We start from the raw sequence: 19,551 nt of genomic DNA, 5'->3' as shown, positions 1-19,551 counted from the left end.
AACATTTACTTAACCTTCCCCTTTTATTTGGCATTGGATTATTTCCTGTTTTCATGATCGCAAAAACTTCTGCATACATTATGTCCTTATGTATATTTTGTACTCAAATATATACACAAACATACAAGTGTTATATAGGTACTGCAGGTATTATGTATTTTAACAATGTTTACAATCATGAATGTGTGTTATTAGAGATATTAGCTTATGGGAATGAGATAATTAGAGATATTAGCTTATGGGAATGAGCATCTATGAGAAAATTTTCCTGAAATGAAATTGTTCTCTCCAGCAGCAGTTACTCATGAATCCTTCCTCCTTGCGAGTCCTCTCCAGCACTGGGTACTCACAGGTCCATCCTCCCTCCAGAGTCCTCTCCAGCACTGGGTACTCACAGGTCCATCTTTCCTCCAGAGTCCTCTCCAGCACTGGGTACTCACAGGTCCATCTTTCCTCCAGAGTCCTCTCCAGCACTGGGTACTCACAGGTCCATCTTTCCTCCAGAGTCCTCTCCAGCACTGGATACTCATGAGTCCATTCTCCCTCCAGAGTCCTCTCCAGCACTGGGTACTCACAGGTCCATCTTTCCTCCAGAGTCCTCTCCAGCACTGGGTACTCAGGAGTCCATTCTCCCTGCAGAGTCCTTTCCAGCACTGGATACTCATGAGTTCATCCTTCCTGTAGAGTCCTCTCCAGCACTTGTTACTCACAAGTCCATCCACTCTCCAGAGCCTTCTCCAGCACTGGTTACTTGCTAGTCCATCCTTCCTGCAGAGTCCTCTCTAGCACTGCTTACTCACAAGCCCATCCTTGCTGTACAGTCCTCTTCAGCACTGGTTACTCACGAGTCCATTCTTCCTGCAGAGTCCTCCCCAGCACTGGTGGTTACACAAGAGACCATCTTTCCTGTAAAGTCCAGCTCCAGCACTGGTAACTCAAGAGTCCATTCTTCCTCCAGAGTCTTCTCCAGCACTGGTTACTCAGAATTCCTTCCTCCCTCCAGAGTCCTCCCCAGCACTAGGTACTCACGAGTCCACCCTCCACCCAGAGTCCTCTCCAGCACTGATTACTCAGGAGTCCACTTATCCTGAAGAGTCCTCTCCAGCACTAGGTACTCAGGAGTCCATCCTCCCTCCAGAGTCTTTGCCAGCACTAGGTACTCACGAGTCCACCCTCCATCCAGAGTCCTCCCCAATACTAGATACTCATGAGTTCACTTTTCCTGAAGAGTCCTCTCCAGCACTAGGTACTCAGGAGTCCATCCTCCCTCCAGAGTCCTCCCCAGCACTGGTTATTCAGGAGTCTCTCCTTCCTACATTTTCCTAGATCACCACCTGGCCCCGTCCTAGCTGTCAGGACACATGCAGGCCTCTGAGAGGATCCTGTCACATTGATTATTTGCTATTTTATAAAATTACCAGACTTATTAATTACTATTTCTAAAAGTATGTGCCTGTTATTTTGTAATGTTAAGTGTTCAATCCGTGAGTGTGCAGTGCTTGGCATATAATATTTGCTGTGCTGTCTGTGCTGGTGAGTACTGGTCCAAGTGGTTGCAATTTGTTAACTCTTTTCTTCTCCTCACAAATCCATGTGATGGGTTCTCTTGTCTTGTTTTACAAATGAGAGAGAGAGCAGAAGCACAGAGTAATCAGGTAGTTTGCCCAAGGCCTGCCGTTGGCATTGGGCCACCTGCTGCCAAGCCCACATGCTTCACCACTGACCTGCGCTTTATAAATTCCTGATGAGACACACTGCAACCCTCAGTTACTGGGGAGGTTTTGATACACTGAAATGTGTGGAGATGTTTCTAAGTTAATTGGCTTATAAAAGTTATTTAACAGAAAGATAAAGCTGTTGGCACCCCTACAGAAAATAGTTCTAGAATTTGTTATTCTATTAAATGGATGTGACTCCATTTTTTGTTGATTAGCTGAGGATCTTAGCTCTTTTACATATTGAGTTACTTCAGGAAAGTTACTCTACTTCTCTGTGCCTAATTTTCCTCTTCTTTGAAACAGAAAAAACAAAGAAAGAAAAAAACAAAACAAAATAAAATGCTGAGGCAGGAGAATCGCTTGAACCACTGAACCCAGGAGGTGGAAATTGTAGTGAGCCAAGATCGCACCACTGCACTCCAGCCTGGGTGAGAGAGCTAGACTCCATCTAAAAATAAAAAATAAATAAATAAATAAATAAAATAACCTACTCCATGAGTTTTTTGTGAAAATTAAATGAGTAAGTACCTTTAAAAGTTTAGCAAAATACATGGCATATAGTAAATGCTCATTAAGCATTAGTGTGTTTAATGGACTTCAGATTCCACTGTACAGTATCACAGTACTGTATAACTCACACATGACCTTTAACATCCATGTGAACCATCATTTTTTCCAATCAACTGTGAAGGAGATTGGCTCAAGGGAGTTAATAGTCCGGCTAATATCACAAACCTATTATTATCCAAAGGGAATAGAAAGCACGTATAGACTTTTTCCCTCTAGTTTTGTGGCCTAAGAGATTGGACATGCAGAAAGTTTTACCTGTGACTTTTTCATAGACATGTTTAGGCATTCACTAGAGAGATGAAAACCAGTCTCTTTTTGCATATTCATTTGGTTGGTTTCCATTTTTTTGGGGTGGGGGGGATTGGTGTTCCTGTCTTACTGATTGTTTACAGTCTAGCTGCCCTTACGGATTTCCATAACCAGTCCTCAGGCCTGAAGTACAGTGTTCCCGCTGTCAGCAGCGAGCCCAGAGCAAGATCCGGGCATGGAGCCTGGTGTTTCTCCAGGCGGGCAGCCCAAGCATAGCCTCTCCCTGGAGCAGGAAGGAGAAGCTCCTTCTGTACCTTCACCAGGAGCACATCCATGCTGTTCTGAAAGCAAACCCGTGCTGGACACCTGCAGGTTCCAGAAGGTACAGCGTCCCAGGCTTCCTGCCCTTCCGGGATCAGGCCTTATTGCTCAGACCTTTGCAAGGTTGTCCTGTGAGGCTCCCAGGCCTTTGTGGAGCAGTGCACACGGCCGAGCTCTCCATTCCCATTTCTTGTTCTTCTTCATCAATATCTTCCTTCCTACACTTTCCAGATTTCCTGTCTCTGCCCCCACCATTTCTCCTTTCCAAGCTACTGAGATGGATCCTCACCGTCTTCAGTAATGTGAATGTCCCAGACCCCACCCCAGCTGTCAATGCCGGGGAGGAATTTTCTGCGGTAGGTGGAGGCTTGGTGTGTGTGAGGGTCTCAGAGGCGGCTGGTCAAGGCCTGGGAGAAAGGAGAGGGTAGGCCAGAAAGGAAGCTGGGGTGGGTGGACAGGGACCCTCCCTTTCACAGTGCAGCTCTTTATCTCATACAATATCTACAATAAAGCCCATCCCTTCTCAAGAATTCCCTTTTGAGTGTGTAGAAAACATGAGCGGTTAATCTTCTCTTTAAAGGTGACCACATTGACCCAATGCTCTGCCTTTGTTATGCTGCAGACACTCCCATGCCGCCCACCATGACGGAAGTCACAGCACAAGCATCCTCGTGACTCAACCAAGGGACCAAGGTGGTTCCCTGTATTTCCCAAGCAGCATAAAACCTCAGTGAGGCCCCTCCCTCAATAACAGCTTGAGTCCCCAAACTTCTAGAACACTACTGTACTAACAAGAATATTTCTTATTATCAACAGGACTAACTTATTTTAGCTCTCCATAATCTGATTTAAAATATACTCTTTCCCCTCTTTTCTGAGGAACGAATCGATTCTATTTTACTGTCTTTCCTCTGACTTCTGAAAGGCCAGGAGCCAAAATAGAAAGTTCAATATCATATGTCCAGGTCTGCAACTGCACACTCGTCGCAGTGAACTCCCTGAAGAGGAATAACACTGTTTAATTCCAAAACACATTGTATTTTTATATTTTTCATCTACTAATGAAGAAATGACAAGTGCATTTAGCATCATGAGCTCCAACATGATGAGATGAACTGGAATGCCCAGAGTGGGCAGCACCTTACCTCTGTCCATGGGGACACCAAGCTCTTCTGCTCTGGAAAACACACAACATTTGGCAATGAGAATAATGTGTTTGGCATAAAGAGATGCTGCTTTGTAAAACATTTTAATTTGCCAGGAATGAGTCAAAGATTTCATTTAGTCACTTGTCACGAATTCAACACAGACTCGTGATAAAATGCTGAGCCGTCTTTCCCGCATTCCTCAGAGGCCTCTGCTGTGTGAGTCTTCTGGGGCAGTCACGATTGGTTTCTCAACCCCACCTGCATGTGGTTCACGCCCCCTCCAGCCTCCGCTTAGTGAATGTTTTGGGAATCCCAGGTGGGTGGCTCAATTAGAGGGCGGGAGAGGAAAATCCCCAAGGGAGAAATAAATAGCCTTAATGAATGAAATCAAGGTTCCCTTGACACAGAATTCATAGGCCTGGATAGTCCCTCAATAAGTTAAACAATTATATAGTAACCGTGTTATCAAGATCCTGAACGATGCTTGGATTATTACCTCCACTGGCTCACACATGTCCACAAATGATGGTGATGTCATCCTTAAATTGTGTTAGTATAAAGGAAGTAGCAATAGTATCGCAGTGGTCTGTAACTCCACTACAAATGTTTGCTTCTTATAAAAGAGTAGAAATCGGTGCAGTTGGCAGTTGGTCTATCTGTTGGGCAGGGTGGACTGTGAGATTTTATATTAATTATTTGCTTATTAGTTAGGTGTAGGTTGCAAGTAATGTAAGTCCAACTCTAACAGCTTTTGGTCAAAAGTTAAGAGAACCTCTGCGCCATTGTACACCCAGACCCTGGGAGGGGCGGAGGCATGAGTGGGCATCCCGGGCAGTCTGGGACTTGGCTTCGTATTTTACAGAACACGGCTGCCCAGAGTGCTTACCGACTGATAGAGTGATCTGGCATTCTTTTTCCGCCATATCCAAACATCTTAGAGAAACTCATCCTTGGAAGTCAAGGCTGGATGGATGGAACAGGCCAGGGAGGGATCGAAGGGCAGAGGAACAGGGTATGACAGCTGACTTAGGTGGGCCCACTTAACTCATTCCTGGGCCAGGCCACAGCGGCCAGGTGGGGTTGGAGCAGGCAACAACTGGGCAGGTTCTGTAGCACTTCCTAAAACAGAAATTCTGGAGAAAAAATTACCAAGATGCACAACAGAAAAAAGGTTTCAGGCAACGTCTTATGGATCCTGCAGTTTACGAAGCTGTCTCTGATACTTTTCCATTGGATTGCCACTCTGTAAAATGCAGGATTTACACTGTCCTCCTCTTAGAAATGAAAAGACGAAGACTTCGTTAAAAATCTAGCTCTTTGGATTTCACATTTCAGAAAATTTTAGTTTATTAAATAGGGCAAGAAGTGAAATGATGATTCGTAATGTGTAAAACGCAGAGGAGGAGGGAGTGTTTTCCAATGTGTCTGAGCCCACTGGAGTAAGGGTTATGAGAGTTCGCAGGGCAAGGACCACACGCTATGAACACATAATGAGTCTTTCAGAGAGTAACAGTTTCCCTGAGACTCAGCATAATATTTTTTTTTTTTTTTTTTTTTTTTGAGACGGAGTCTCGCTCTGTCGCCCAGGCTGGAGTGCAGTGACCGGATCTCGGCTCACTGCAAGCTCCGCCTCCCGGGTTTATGCCATTCTCCTGCCTCAGCCTCCCGAGTAGCTGGGACTACAGGAGCCCGCCACCTCGCCTGGCTAGTTTTTTTGTTTTTTGCTTTTTTTGGGTATTTTTTAGTAGAGACGGGGTTTCACGTGTTAGTCAGGATGGTCTCGATCTCCTGACCTCGTGATCCGCCCGCCTCGGCCTCCCAAAGTGCTGGGATTACAGGCTTGAGCCACCGCGCCCGGCCCTCAGCGTAGCATTCTTGATGAGGCCAGGCCAGTGTAAAGTAAGCTATATCGTTTTGCATAGCATGGTACACATTTTATGAAAGAAGTCAAGCGTCTTGTTTACCGGATAACAATGTGAAGCATACTGCCATGGCTAAATAAAGAAAATGCACCCAACAATGGAAGGGCGGCACCATCTGTGAAGCTAATTGTTTTACAACGTGGAAGGTGGACTGAGGTGCCACCTGGCCTCAGCAGGACCTGAAATACGGTCCACTTTAGAGGCATCACCTGAAAGTACGGGTGCAAGTCTCCTGTGTGCCGCCAGGAGGCAGCATCCATAGGAGCAGCGCTTTTCCAGCGCATGTCCGATGCTGGAAGGAAAGGTTCCATCTTCACCACTCCTTTCCCGGCTGTAGGAACAGGAGAAGGTTAATTCTAACCCTATCATGCCAGAACTGCAGCAAGGACCACAGAAACTGGGAATGTCCAAGTTTACAAAAGAACTCAAACTGAAAGCTGGGTGAAAGAAGCCTCACTCAATGACCGCATGCTAAGGGTTCACACATGTTTTTGTGGTTGTTTTAGAAACAGAGGACTAGAAAGGCATTCAAAGATTCTAAAACAATACATACACTAAATTATCTCAAGTCAGGTCATTAATATCTATTGTTGGGTATGATTTTAAGCTCCTTGGACGCAAACATTGTCATCTTTTTCTTTCTATATAGTGCTTAACATGCAAACAGCTGGAAGAGGTTGATAGATGCCCCTGGGGTCTGAAACATCTTTGCAAACGTCCTATAGCTGACTAGCAGGCTGGGACGAGTGCTTAAACGAGAGATTAGGTTCTTCATCAGATGGATGATGAACTATTCTGGGGTATTTTCTCTAAGGAAGCATGGTGCAGCTCCAAACCTAGGTAAGAAGAGATCACAAGATCAGCACTCATGCATCATCAAAAATGTTTAGAAGAGAAGGAGTACATTTGTCCACTAGAGCTGCCATAACATTTCATGAACTCAAAGGCTTAAACAGCAGGTGTTTATTTCTCACAGTTCTGGAGTCTGGGAATCCAAGATGAAGTTGTCAGCAGGCTTGCTTTCCCCAGGGCCTCTCTTCTCGGCTTGCAGATGGCTGCCTTCTTCTGTGTCCTTTCTTCTGTGCCTGCACATCCTTGGTGTCTCTCTTTCTTTTTAGGAGAACACCAGTCTTACTGGATTAGCACCCCACTGCTATGCGCTCATTAACATCAGTTACTTTTTCAAAAGCTATCTACAAAATCCAGTTGCATTGGAGGTTAGAGTTTCAACCATATGAAGATGAATTTCGAGGGGACATCATTCAGTTCAACCTGAACCTGGCCATGCTGGCACCCTGGTCTCAGACTTCTAGCCTCCAAAAGTAGAATAAATCAATTTCTGTTGCTTCAGCCATAGTCTATGGTAGACTAAGACACATAGTTCTAGTGTTTCCTCTTCTAGGGCTCATTTTTCCTGAGTGTACAAAACAGGAAAACAAACTCTTTGTAGCTAGAATTACTTTGTTATCACCAATTTATGTATTAAGAAATGTCACCCACAATACCTCCAGAGATGTTAAGTAAATCAACAGTGACATTCTTGACAGGGATGAGATCACCACCAGCTTCCAGTTCAAGAATTTCTGAAAGATCTTTGGCACAAGGAGATAATGAGATGAAATGATCCCGGAACTCTTCCTGATCCCAGAAATGTGCTGCTGTTTTGCCTCATCTGGGATAAAATTGAAACAGCTTTTAGACATAAAGCTCTTCTTTCAAATAGCTAGGTGGTTTCATGCAAATCAAAAACATTAACTGAGGGTGAAAGGCTTCTAAATAATGCAGAGGCTGAAATCGACAGTTACGTGGATTTATAATTTTTTAAATCTCTGATTAGAATGCATCTGACTTTGTATTCTGTGTTTAAGAACTATTAAAGATTTTTTGAAATTTGAAAGCTTATTATTAAGATGACCAAGTTCCCCTTTGTTTTTGTAGTCCTTTTCTCACAACCATTCTGGTGACAGCATTAGACCATTTAACCATAGTAATTCATTCATAAAATTCTTAAACTCAGTGCAAAATGCATCACTTTCTAAAATGTTGCAAAACTAACACAGTTTTACTTGAAGTTAACAAATATGAAAAAAAAAAAGATCAACACTTTTGCATGGATCCTTTGGTCAAAAATGTTTGGAAAACCCTAACTTAAAGAAGTCTCTGCTTCTCACTTCTCACCCTCCTTATTTCAAGTTCAGTTTCTAGAGCCCTTTAATATGGGAATATCCCTTGCACACCTCCAGGGGAATAGAGCATCCAATATTTTCCAAACTTTCTCTGGACCAAAGATTGAGACATTAATTATAATCAAAGGCTGCAGGTGATTATTCCTGGCTCTGGACTTCAATATCAATGACAGAAGTGTGGGACGCTGGTCTGCATGTCAAAATTTACTTAGAAGGAAAGATTTAAAATGGTGCCCCAAGTGGGAAATAGAAATAGGTAGAGAAAAGAAAAATAAGATTCTTTAGGTTTAGTTAAAAATAATAAGCATATTGGGAATAAGCCAAGGTAAACACTTTGACTTAGGGGGAAAAAAAATCAACACTGAGTTCTATGCCTGAATTGTGGGCAGAGAACATCCCACCACCACCATGGTAGCAATGGCCACTGGACTTAGTTAGGAAGAAAAATTAGGCAACTTGAAAATTTGGTGATTCAGGCCAGGCTCAGTGGCTCACACCTGTAATCCCAGCACTTTGGGAGGCCGAGGTGGGTGGATCACCTGAGGTCAGGAGTTGGAGACCAGCCTGGCCTACATGGTGAAACTCCATCTCTAATAAAAATACAAAAATTAGCCAGGCATGGTGGCGGGCACCTGTAATCCCAGCTTCTCAGGAGACTGAGGCAGGAGAATCGCTTGAACCTGGGAGGAGGAGGTTGCAGTGAGCCGAGATCGCGCCACTGTACTCCAGCCTGGGGAATAAGAGCGAGACTTCGTCTCAAAAAAAAAAAAAAAAAAAGGAAACTGGATGATTCACAAGGAGCAGAGTCAAGAAAGAAGGCTAATTGGCACACACATGGGGGTGACTGACTATAGTAATATTGGTACCAATTTAAAAAACTTCCACTTAAGCTATTTTATGTGCCAATTGTGTAATTCCAAGTGAGTTTTTACATTTAAAAGTTCAGAAAACAAGGAAGGAAAACTCAATGCAGTATGCATGAGAATTTCTGGAAAACTCTCCTATTTTGTTGTATTTCACTTGGTATTGTTATTGAATATGCACATGTATAAATATTTTTAGTATTTACCTAAAAGGCTTTATAATTTTATTTTATTAGAATAAAATAATAGTGTGTTTCCACATTATTTTGTCCATATATCTCATGGACAACTAATGGAATCATAAAACAACTAATGGACAACAACTAATGGAATCATAAAACAAATACATTTCATTTTTTTGGACAGGGTCTCACTTTGTTGCCCAGGCTAGAATACAGTGTTGTGATCCTGGCTGCTCACTGCAGCCTCGACCTCCTGAGCAGGTGATCCTCCTACCTCAGCCTCCAAAGTAGCTAGGACTACAGGCACGTGCCACTATGCCTGGCTATTTTTTTTTTTTTTTTTTTGTATTTTTTTTTTTGTAGAGACTCGGCTCCACCATGTTGCCCAGTTGAACTCCTGGGCTGAAGCAATCTACCTGGTTTGGCCTCTCAAAGTGCTAGGCTTACAGGTGAGAGCCCCTGCACCTGGCCACAGATACATTTCTAATACTCTGCAATGCCCACTTGATTGCAACACAATAATTAAAAAGGCATTCTTGTGAGTGTTGTTTTCTGATTTCAGCTGAGCCATAGACACCATCTATAGGCTGTGTACTAACAACCCGCACAGACCAACATTCTTCCCAATGTGTAGCTGCCAAAAACAGATTAAACACAGGCACAAGAAATTCTTCGAAACCTTTTGTTTAGTTGCTGTTATTTTGTGTGTTGGATTTAAATTTTTCTCAATAGATGTATATTCCGTTGAGGACAGGCTATACAATAATTCTGTTCGTGCCACCTGGATGGAGTTAATGAAGTTAGCCATGCATCATTGCCTCCTAATAGGATACTCGATCATCTCCCTCCCATTCTTCAGTGATACATTTTGAACCCTCCACGCTGTCTATGTGTGCAAATGGGAATGTGTCCAGATATATAATTGTGAAAACCAAGATCCATTTTGTTCTGCATCAGAAATAAATTCACACAACACACACACCTACCACTCAATTTCAGATGTCATTTTTTACTGACAATCATATTGTTGTTAAAATGCCTTTGTTGATCTAAACTTAAAGAACAGAATGTACAAAATGGGTCAAAAAAGTGTGGCCTGTCTGAAACTGAAAAGACAAGTCAGGTAAAAAAGGCAAATGGAAGCAGTAATCAGAATTAAAAATGGTTTAGATATGGACTTTTTTTTCTTTTGAAGGCTAATGAACTTTTATTCTTTTCCAGGGAAAACAAAAAGTGGGGGGGGGGCGGGGGGGGGGGGGAGAGAGAGAGAAAGACAGAGAGAGAAAGAGATGGCCTGGCTTATATACTAACCTGAATATGTACATTACTATGGGCAGGGAAGCTTTCCTGGAGCAATCTACTGCCCCTTCAGACGGAGGCACTTGTTTTTAGTGTTTAAAACTGATCCCAAGAGTCATCTGAAATATTGCGCTACTTTAAGCATAAATCACTGATAACACTAATAGCCCTGATGGATCCATTTTGTTCGATTAATCAAGTTGCTTGATGTAGTTCCAATTGCTCAGATTCACCAGGGACATTCGATTGTATGATGCGCACTTTTTCACGCTGATTCTTCTAATTACCAAAGTCTAATACAGTTGCTGGTCAAAAATCACAAATGTATTTGATTTAACAAATGCTCCTTTCACCATGAACAAAGCCCTTGAGGTACATTTTTCGAGGTGGGGATGCTTTTCTTCCTAGGCATGACCTAATCTGATAAAGCACAGCCAGATGATTCCAGGGGAAAATCCAGATGCAGAAAAATACTTCAGAAATCTTGGAGTACTTTTAAAAATTCTTCCTGGCTACCCAATCATGCTGTGTCATGGCAAGTTGCCATATGCAATTTAACATCAGTTAGTGGGGGAGATAATGGAATTAATACAGCTAGCTATAGTTTGCAAGGATGCAAGTTATGTTTACTGGAAATCTAGGACATTTGATGTCAGAATTTGCTCTAGAGGAGTCCGTGAAACACAGGTTTAATCTAGCTGAGTAGAACACGCATTACGGAGATGGGTCGTTTGGAAGTCAGGTGGAAGGAGGTACACAAGAAAAGCTCTAAAGTAGCTCTTTTTGGTGGACAACATGAAAAGAGAACACACTGGTAGTTAAAGGAGGAGAGTCAGCAGCGTCCATCAGTTACATGGGTGCCCATGAGTGGCACAAGTAACCACATGGACCCTGTATCAGTCAGGGTTCCCTAGAGGGACAGAAATAATAGGGTAGATGTATATAAAAAATGGAGTTTATTAAGGAGTATTGACTCACACGATCACAAGGTGAAGTCCCACAATAGTCTGTCTGCAAGCTGAGGATCAAGGAAGCCAGTCCCAAAACCTCAAAAGTAGGGAAGCTGACAGTACATCCTTCAGTCTGTGGCTAAAAGCCCACAAACCCCTGGCAAATCACTGATGTAAGTCCAAGAGACCAAAAGCTGAAGAACATGGAGTCTGATGTTTGAGGGCAGGAAGCATCAGGCACAGGAGAAGGATGAAGGTTGGAAGACTCAGCCAGTCTAGTCTTTCCACGTTCCTTCCTCTGCCTGCTTTTACCTCAGTCGTGCTGGCAGCTGATCAGACGGTGCCCACACAGACTGAGGGTGGGTCTGCCTCTCCCAGCCCACTGACTCAAATGTTAATCTTTGGCAACACTCCCGCAGACATACCCAGGAACAATCCTTTGCACCCTTTGATCCAATCAAGTTGACACTCAGTATTAACCATCACAGAATGTGAGTTCCCAAGGGAAACAGAAAGATCTCTTCCTTGAGGGCAAACAAGAGATGCTTGTTATACTTGCCCAGAGTACAGAGAGGCATCTTCTCCAAGGAGAAGGACTCTGCCATGGGAGTGAGGGGTAAAGAAAGTCTATATGAACTCCAGTGCCCTGAGAAACACGGGCATCTGGACACAGAAGGGAGTGAACCCCAAGTCCTCTTATGTCAGTTGAGAAAAGAAGAAAACTTCACAGCGGACTCGTGTTTTTGAGTGTTGCTGTGTATTTTCATTGTTTCCATGAAGCCTGCATAGTTAATAGTGGGGTATGGTTGGACGCCATCATTTTCTGTTAATCAGATTGTCTCCTGTAATTTTATGGGAACGTTATTGACCTGATATAGCTGGAAAGAGAATGCCACTTAGTTCAAATAATCTATCAAAGCAAAAGTTGCACCAGACAAGATTAAACAGTCAAGGAAGAATTTATTCAACACGATTACAATAAGGAGAGAGATCATAACTCAGTCAGAACTCATCAGGCACAGAAAAATAATTTTTAAAGAAAATGCTCAAAGGAAAGGGAGGTCAGCTGGGAACTTGAGTCCAGAAGAAGCCTGTCTGAAGTTAGCCAAGCTGAGGGCAATGTTAAGGCCATCTTGGGCAAGCCCACAAAATTTGGTAAATTAGTTAAAATTTCATGAAGGAAAGAGCTGTATTTAAAAGGGTTACACAGGAGAAAACAAAAGCACAATCACAAGATAAGAGAATAGAATTCAAGACCCTACATAAGGGCACTTCCCTGAAGAGTCTGACACAGCCATGTATGTTCACCACAAACTACAGAAGAGCGCCAGGGCTTAGCAAGCTGCATCGAAGCTTATCACTGACCTCACTTAGTCCTTTTCCCAGTCTATCAAAATTAGCAAATGGAACTCTACAGTAAATTTCAACAGGTAGGCTTCAAACGCTGTGAGGGATTGTCAGCTGGATAGGGTTAGGTTTCAGGTATGGCACAGAGCAAAGCGGTCCACCCATCACAGGAGAAGCCCCTGACCTGTAGTGACACACATGCAGAGGTTGTTAAGTCAGCATTGTGAGCTCTACAGTGAGGGTGTCTTCAAAGGTGGCAACCGCGGCTTACTAAGCAGCTGCAAGGACGTTGGCCCCACCACCTGCGGCAGAGTGGGCTGTGTAAAGAAGGACACAGAGAAGCAGAATGCAAGTGCTACTCTGGGAGTCTGATGACCCACACACACAGCCTTTTCTCTCAAAAAGGAAACGTAGCAGACAGCAGTGCCCTGTCCACAAAAGGTCCATAATGTCATGTAAAAGGGTGTGTTCAATCAGTGTCCAGCCTGAAGATATCCTGGCAGACATGCCTAGTAGCTAATTAGGTACATACATTTAGAGACTGGAAGACTGAGTACAGGCAAAGAAAAATAAATACAGCAGAATTGAGGGAGATGAGACTAGATGGGGCAGATTGAGCAACACAGGTTAAATCGTCCCAGGAGAGGGTGAGACATGAGAAGAGCATTTAGGAAAGGGACTGAAACACCAACATTTAAGACATAAGGTGGGTAAGAGAAATTTGGGAATAGAATTGAGAAGATAATAGAGAAGTAGCTAAAACCTAGAGAGAAACACACACATGCGCGCACACACACACATAGAAGAGGTTGACTCTTCTATCCTTGGTGGTTGGCTCACTGTACTCACTGTGGACCTTGTTGGGTGGTGTCTCAGTAGAGTGTGGGGTATAAAATAAACTGTCAGCTACTGGTGAGTTGAACCAAAGTCGAGGACTCACGGACAACTAATATAGCCCCGTATTTCTGAAAAGGCAACTATGAAAAGAGGGAGAACTCTCAAATCGTATCTGAAAAATAGCTATCGCCCAAGAGACGGTTTGGGGTGTTTTGGTAAGTTAGTTACTTTGAATAGAGATGTGTGTTTCCATTGGGAAGAAAGCAATGGAGAAGAACCATTTGCAGAAATGAGAAAGAAGCAAATTCATGAACAGGAAGGGCAGGGCTCCGCGGGACTGCTAGAGTAAGTGGGGGGAAGGCAGCGGGGAAAGTTCAAAGGACAGTCAGTCACAGGAAGGTCCAGCACCCCAAAAACTTCCTGCTTGGGCACCCCTGCATTTTCCATGGAATAAGATGGGTCACTTCTGAAGGTCAGCAGGGGCTAACAGACTTGCAATTCTTGGGAACAGTTGCTGGACTGATGGGAGAGGGCAGTGATAAAGGATGTACAATGAAGAAGCCATTTTGAAGACGTAACAGACTAAATCCAGAATCACACACTGGCCCAAGGGTGTGGCTGTATGTGATTTCTCAGCAATGCTCACCCACCCTGATGTCGATGTGTGGAGAAGCAGAATAGCCAAAACTGTTAAAATAGCCAAAACAGTAGGCATGTGGGAAGGACTACAGGTCAGGCAGCTGAAGCTGCACTACCAGGGGCCTGTGGAACTGTTGAATCCTGAGGTCAAAGCTGGAGCATGAGAGATGGACAGGGTTGAATGATAAAATGGGATGTTGGCATCCACAAAAGAACAGTCAGCATCCATTCCCTGCTCCTCTGGTGGGGAGCCTTCCTCTACATGCCCCAGTCCCACTAGACTGTTTCTATCTCCTCTCACCTCTTCTTCCTCACTGGCTCTTTCCTAGGAGGAAGAGAAAGTGATCTAACTTGAGTTTGGGGTGAAAGTCACCATGATGAAGCTGGATATGGACTCCTTTGCTTTTCTGGGATCTCTCTCAGATCGTCCAGTCCTCAAGGAAGCCTTTTTTCTCCCTGCCTCATCCTCCAAGTTGTCAGCTGGGTAGAGCAGGGCTTTTCCTGGCACCCAGGAGCGCTTCATGAGTGACAGACATGGTGCTCTCCCTGGTAGGCTTTCACATGCTGGGGAAGTTGGTTCAGAATGGAAAAAAATAAGAATCCGCTTTTTGGTCTCAGGTCCAGACTTCCTTCTAATGTAGTTATTATTAAACAGCTGATATTTTAACCCTCCTTTATGCTCATCAAGGCATTTCATACTACTCCATTGCCTATAATCCTGTCGGTGAAAGATGAAATAGGCCATTGATGCCAAGGCCTGCCAGCACTTTCCAAACTGGCTGATTCCCAGAACTTCCAGGTTAACTAGAACTGAAGCTGAACCAGGTGATCTTCACTGGCCAGTGTTGCTCTGATCACTATAGTGAGAAAAGGGCAAGTGGCTTGTCCTGCTCACACGTTATCAAGTCCAATCAAACATAAGAACACAGGAAATTTGAGGAAAGTGTTTGTGGGTTCTTCCTGGGCCTGTACCATAGGAGGTCATTCCTGTAGGAGTACCCACCATAACATCAGAAACAACTCCATTCTAGAGTATCAAGTGACTTCCTGGCAAAGCGTCAGTCAGACCTTAAATACAGAAGACAATGCTATTTCAACTTTTGTTTCAAGAATCAACTTTTAAACTATCTACATTTATGCAATTAGCATTTCAACTCTTGTTTTGGTCTTTGTAAATGCAGCTTGCTGTCTGAAATATTAGATGCAGCCCAGTGCTTTTGTTTGGATTATTTCATTTATGTGAGCACTGATGCCTTCAGTGTCTGCACTTTGTGGTGAAAGTTGCGTGAACAGGAGGCAGTCGTTGTGTGATGGGTCCAATCACAGAGGCAGAGAGTGTGAACATGGCCACAGGCAGCCTCCAGTCACTCCAAGCTCACCCTACAGCCTCCAAGCCTGGAATATGTAAGTGAGGTGAAACAATATCAAAGCCAGTGCCCTGTCAAATGGGGAGGGGAACCAAAGGGAAGCATCATCTCACATTTTCTACCATCTGACTGGTGATGAGCAAGTGATTCTGGGATCAAACTCCCATTGGCACCTTCCCACCCAGGCCCCCAGGTCTGTGAAATGGAAGGGAGAAGGGAGAAACAGCTTCCTTTCTATTCTCGATTACAACAGGCTGCCTGTTTCCTCCTGCAGAGATGCTTCTATTGAGTCCAGCATTCATATTGAAGCTGAATTCTTCCCACCCACTTGACAACTCACTCAGGCAAGCAAAGTCACAGGGTGGCCCTGGGTGGAAATACCAGCCTGCAGGGATCCAGGAAATGAGACCACAGGCACCCTCTGCTTCTCCAGGGAGCCGGGCTCACAGACGCTGGCTCAGGCACTGAGATGAGGCTTATTGCCTGGGAATTGGAGCATTTCTATGCTCCTACAAAATGACTTCTAAAGGAAGGAGTGTAAATGCCATCAATATAGGCAGTGTTCCTCACTGAGCTCCTGTGCCACGCTGTTTTTTTAGTAATGGACAGGAGCAGACACAGGAGAAAATTAGACCTAATGGAATCTCCTGGATTAACAATCTGCCCACATAACCTCTGGACTCCTTGACTTGCCTCTGTCCACCCTCCTTCCCTGCTCCAGCCACCCTTGAAGTCTTCTGCCTCCTTGAGCACACTAGACTCTGCCTTTTCTTAGTCTTTGCTCATCCTTACTCTTGCTTATTGCACAGAGGCTCCCTCTTGCCTTCCAGGGCTCAGAAAGGCCCCCTTGACCACTCCTCTTCAGGTCCTGCCATTCTCATCTATTGCAAACTATCCTGACTTTTCTTTGTAGTATTTGCCACAATTGCAATGAATTAGCTTCTGTTTTTTGGAAGAGCCGGGAGCTGATTTTTCTGCCCTAGGTCTCAGAAGACAGAGCTCCTGGTGTTGAACTGACTGTGTTATTTTCTGGAGGCTCTGGAGAAGAATCAGTTTATAAGCTGACTCAGGTTTTTGGTGGAATTCAGTTCTGCTAAAGGAAAATAATCGTGACACTGTAAAAGATGATAAAGCAGACATTATCCAAGGGCAGCCATGGAGATGGGTATAGGGACCACTGCAACAGGGTCTTGCGGTAAACGAGAACGATTGGAGCCAACTTCAACAAGGACAAGTGGGGGGTTATGGCCAAGGAGCAGGGAGGGCTCAGTAAATGGAAAATTACTAAGAGAAGCTGGATGCTTCTCTTATGCTTCCAGCCTAAGGGGGTCTTGGCTAAGCTGACTTGATAGGATTACTGCTGAAGGCAATGTTGTAAGATAGATAGGGAGGGTGGTCAGATACCAAGGGTTGGGGGCGTCCTTGAAGGATTCTTATTCAAACTGCATTCTACAAGGACAGAGAAAGAAGCTCAAGTTTGGACCTATTCAACAAGGACTTACGAGATTGAGTAAAGTTTTGGTCAAAGGAGAGAGTCTTTGTCATTTCCATGTTGCAGGAACCCTTCCCTTGTTAGCTGCCAGAGGAGATTGTTCTTGCCATCCAGGGGCAGCCCACATTCATGCTCGTGGCACCTGTTACATAAGAGCTAGCATGGGTCCATCAAAAAGGTGTGCTGGAATCTCTCCAACGGCCACTTCTGCCACATTTCTCTTCTGCCTCCAGCCAGAGAAAGTTCTCTGCATTTTAGGACTCAAGTGTTAGGCTTAGGCACGCTGGAAAATTTACGATAATCTTTCTATTTTAAAGGATGTAACCCCAATTACATCTGCAAAGATCTTTCTCAGTGGTACCTAGATGAATGTTTGACTAAATAACCAGGAGTGAGAATCTTGCAGGGAAATCTTTAGAATTCTCGCCAAACCCAGAATGCTGTCCTCCCTAAAGAATATATTAACACAACAACTCTAAATGACTATGAACCTAACCTGAAGTGCAAAAATACTTGAGGCAAAAACTGATGGTATGGGTAGGAGAAATCAACAAATAAATGATCATGGTTTGAGATGCCAACCATCTGTTAGAAATTGAGAGCTCTAGCAGGCTTAGGGAGACAGTTCGCCTGAACATAATAGACAGTTATAGACTACTTCAGACAACAATGGCAGAAAACATTCTTCTTCTTCTTCTTTTTTTTTTTTTTGAGACAGAGTCTCACTCTGTCACCCAGGCAGGCTGGAGTGCAGTGGCGTGATCTCGGCTCACTACAACCTCTGCCTCCCGGGTTCAAGTGATTCTCATGCCTCAGCCCCCTGAGTAGCTGGGACTACACGCATGTGCCACCATGCCTGGCTACTTTTTTGTATTTTCAGTAGAGATATGGGTTCCACCATATTGGTCAGGCTGGTCTCGAACTTCTGACCACAGGTGATCCACTTGCTTTGGCCTCCCAAAGTGTTGGGATTACAGGCATGAACCACCACACCCAGCCCGAAAATATTCTTCTTAAACTCACATGTAATATTCACCAAGATAGGGCACATTTTGGGTCCTAAAACGTATCTTGACAATTTAAAATGTAGAAATCATACAAAGTATGTTCTCAGGCAACAATGGGGTTAAACCATAAATCGATGACAGAGAGATAGCTAGGAAGTTCTCTAATATTTTGAAATTTAAAAACATTCCTGTAATAGCATATGGGTCAAAATGAAGTCTCTTGGTAAATTAAAAATTATTTTGAACCAAGTTCAAATGACAGTAGAACTAAATCATAATTGTAGATATAGCAAAATTACTGCTAAGGAAACAATTTATAGCATCAAATGTACATGTTAGTAAAGAAAAAAGACATAAAATAAAATTGACAATATAAACCTCCACCATAGGAAAAGAGATAAGAAAGATTCAGTCTAAAGCAATCAAAAGACATAAATAACGGAAATTAGAAAAAAAAATTGATGGTGTGACTGCAAACTAGTTCAACCATTGTGGATGACAGTGTGGCAATTCCTCAAGGATCTAGAACTAGAAATACTATTTGACCCAGCAATCCCATTACTGGGTATATACCCAAAAGATTATAAATCATGCTGCTATAAAGACATATGCATACCCATGTTTATTGCGGCACTATTCACAATAGCAAAGACTTGGAACCAACCCAAATGTCCATCAATGGTAGACTGGATTAAGAAAATGTGACACATATACATCATGGAATACTATGCAGCCACAAAAAAGGATGAGTTTGTGTCCTTTGTAGGGACATGGATGAAGATGGAAACCATCATTCTTAGCAAACTATCCCAAAGACAAAAAATCAAACACTGCATGTTCTCACTCATTGGTGGGAATTGAACAATGAGAACACTTGGACACAGGAAGGGGAACATCACATGCTGGGGCCTGTTGTGGGGTGGGGGGAGGGGGGAGGGATAGCAGTTGGAGATACACGTAATGTAAATAATGAGTTAATAGGTGCAGCACACCAACATAGTGCATGTGTACATACGTAACAAACTTGCACATTGTACACATGTACCCTAGAACTTAAAGTATAAAAAAGAAAGAATAAAGGAAATCAAATTTGCAGGAAAATAAAAAAAAAAGAAAAACTAAATAAAAATGAATAAGGAAACCATAGAGAAAAATCTACGAGACCAAATTTGATTCTTTAAAAATTTCAATAAATTCATAAACTATAGACAGACTAACAAAGAAGTAAAGAGAGAAGACACAACAAATTGCCAATATCAGTAGTGAAAGAGACATCATCACTACTGGGGTTACAGACATTAAGAGGGCAATAAAGCTAACTATGACGAGTTCAATGCCCACAAATTTGATAACCGAGATTAAATAGACCAATAACTTGAAGGACAAAAATACCAAACCTCACACAAAGAGAAGCAGATGTTAGGTTGCACCTAAAGAAAGCACCCAAATGTTTT

This window comes from Chlorocebus sabaeus, chromosome 4 (genome assembly GCF_047675955.1).
Source record: "Chlorocebus sabaeus isolate Y175 chromosome 4, mChlSab1.0.hap1, whole genome shotgun sequence".
Classification (NCBI taxonomy): Eukaryota; Metazoa; Chordata; class Mammalia; order Primates; family Cercopithecidae; genus Chlorocebus; species Chlorocebus sabaeus.
Note: the sequence above shows the minus strand (reverse complement) of the source record.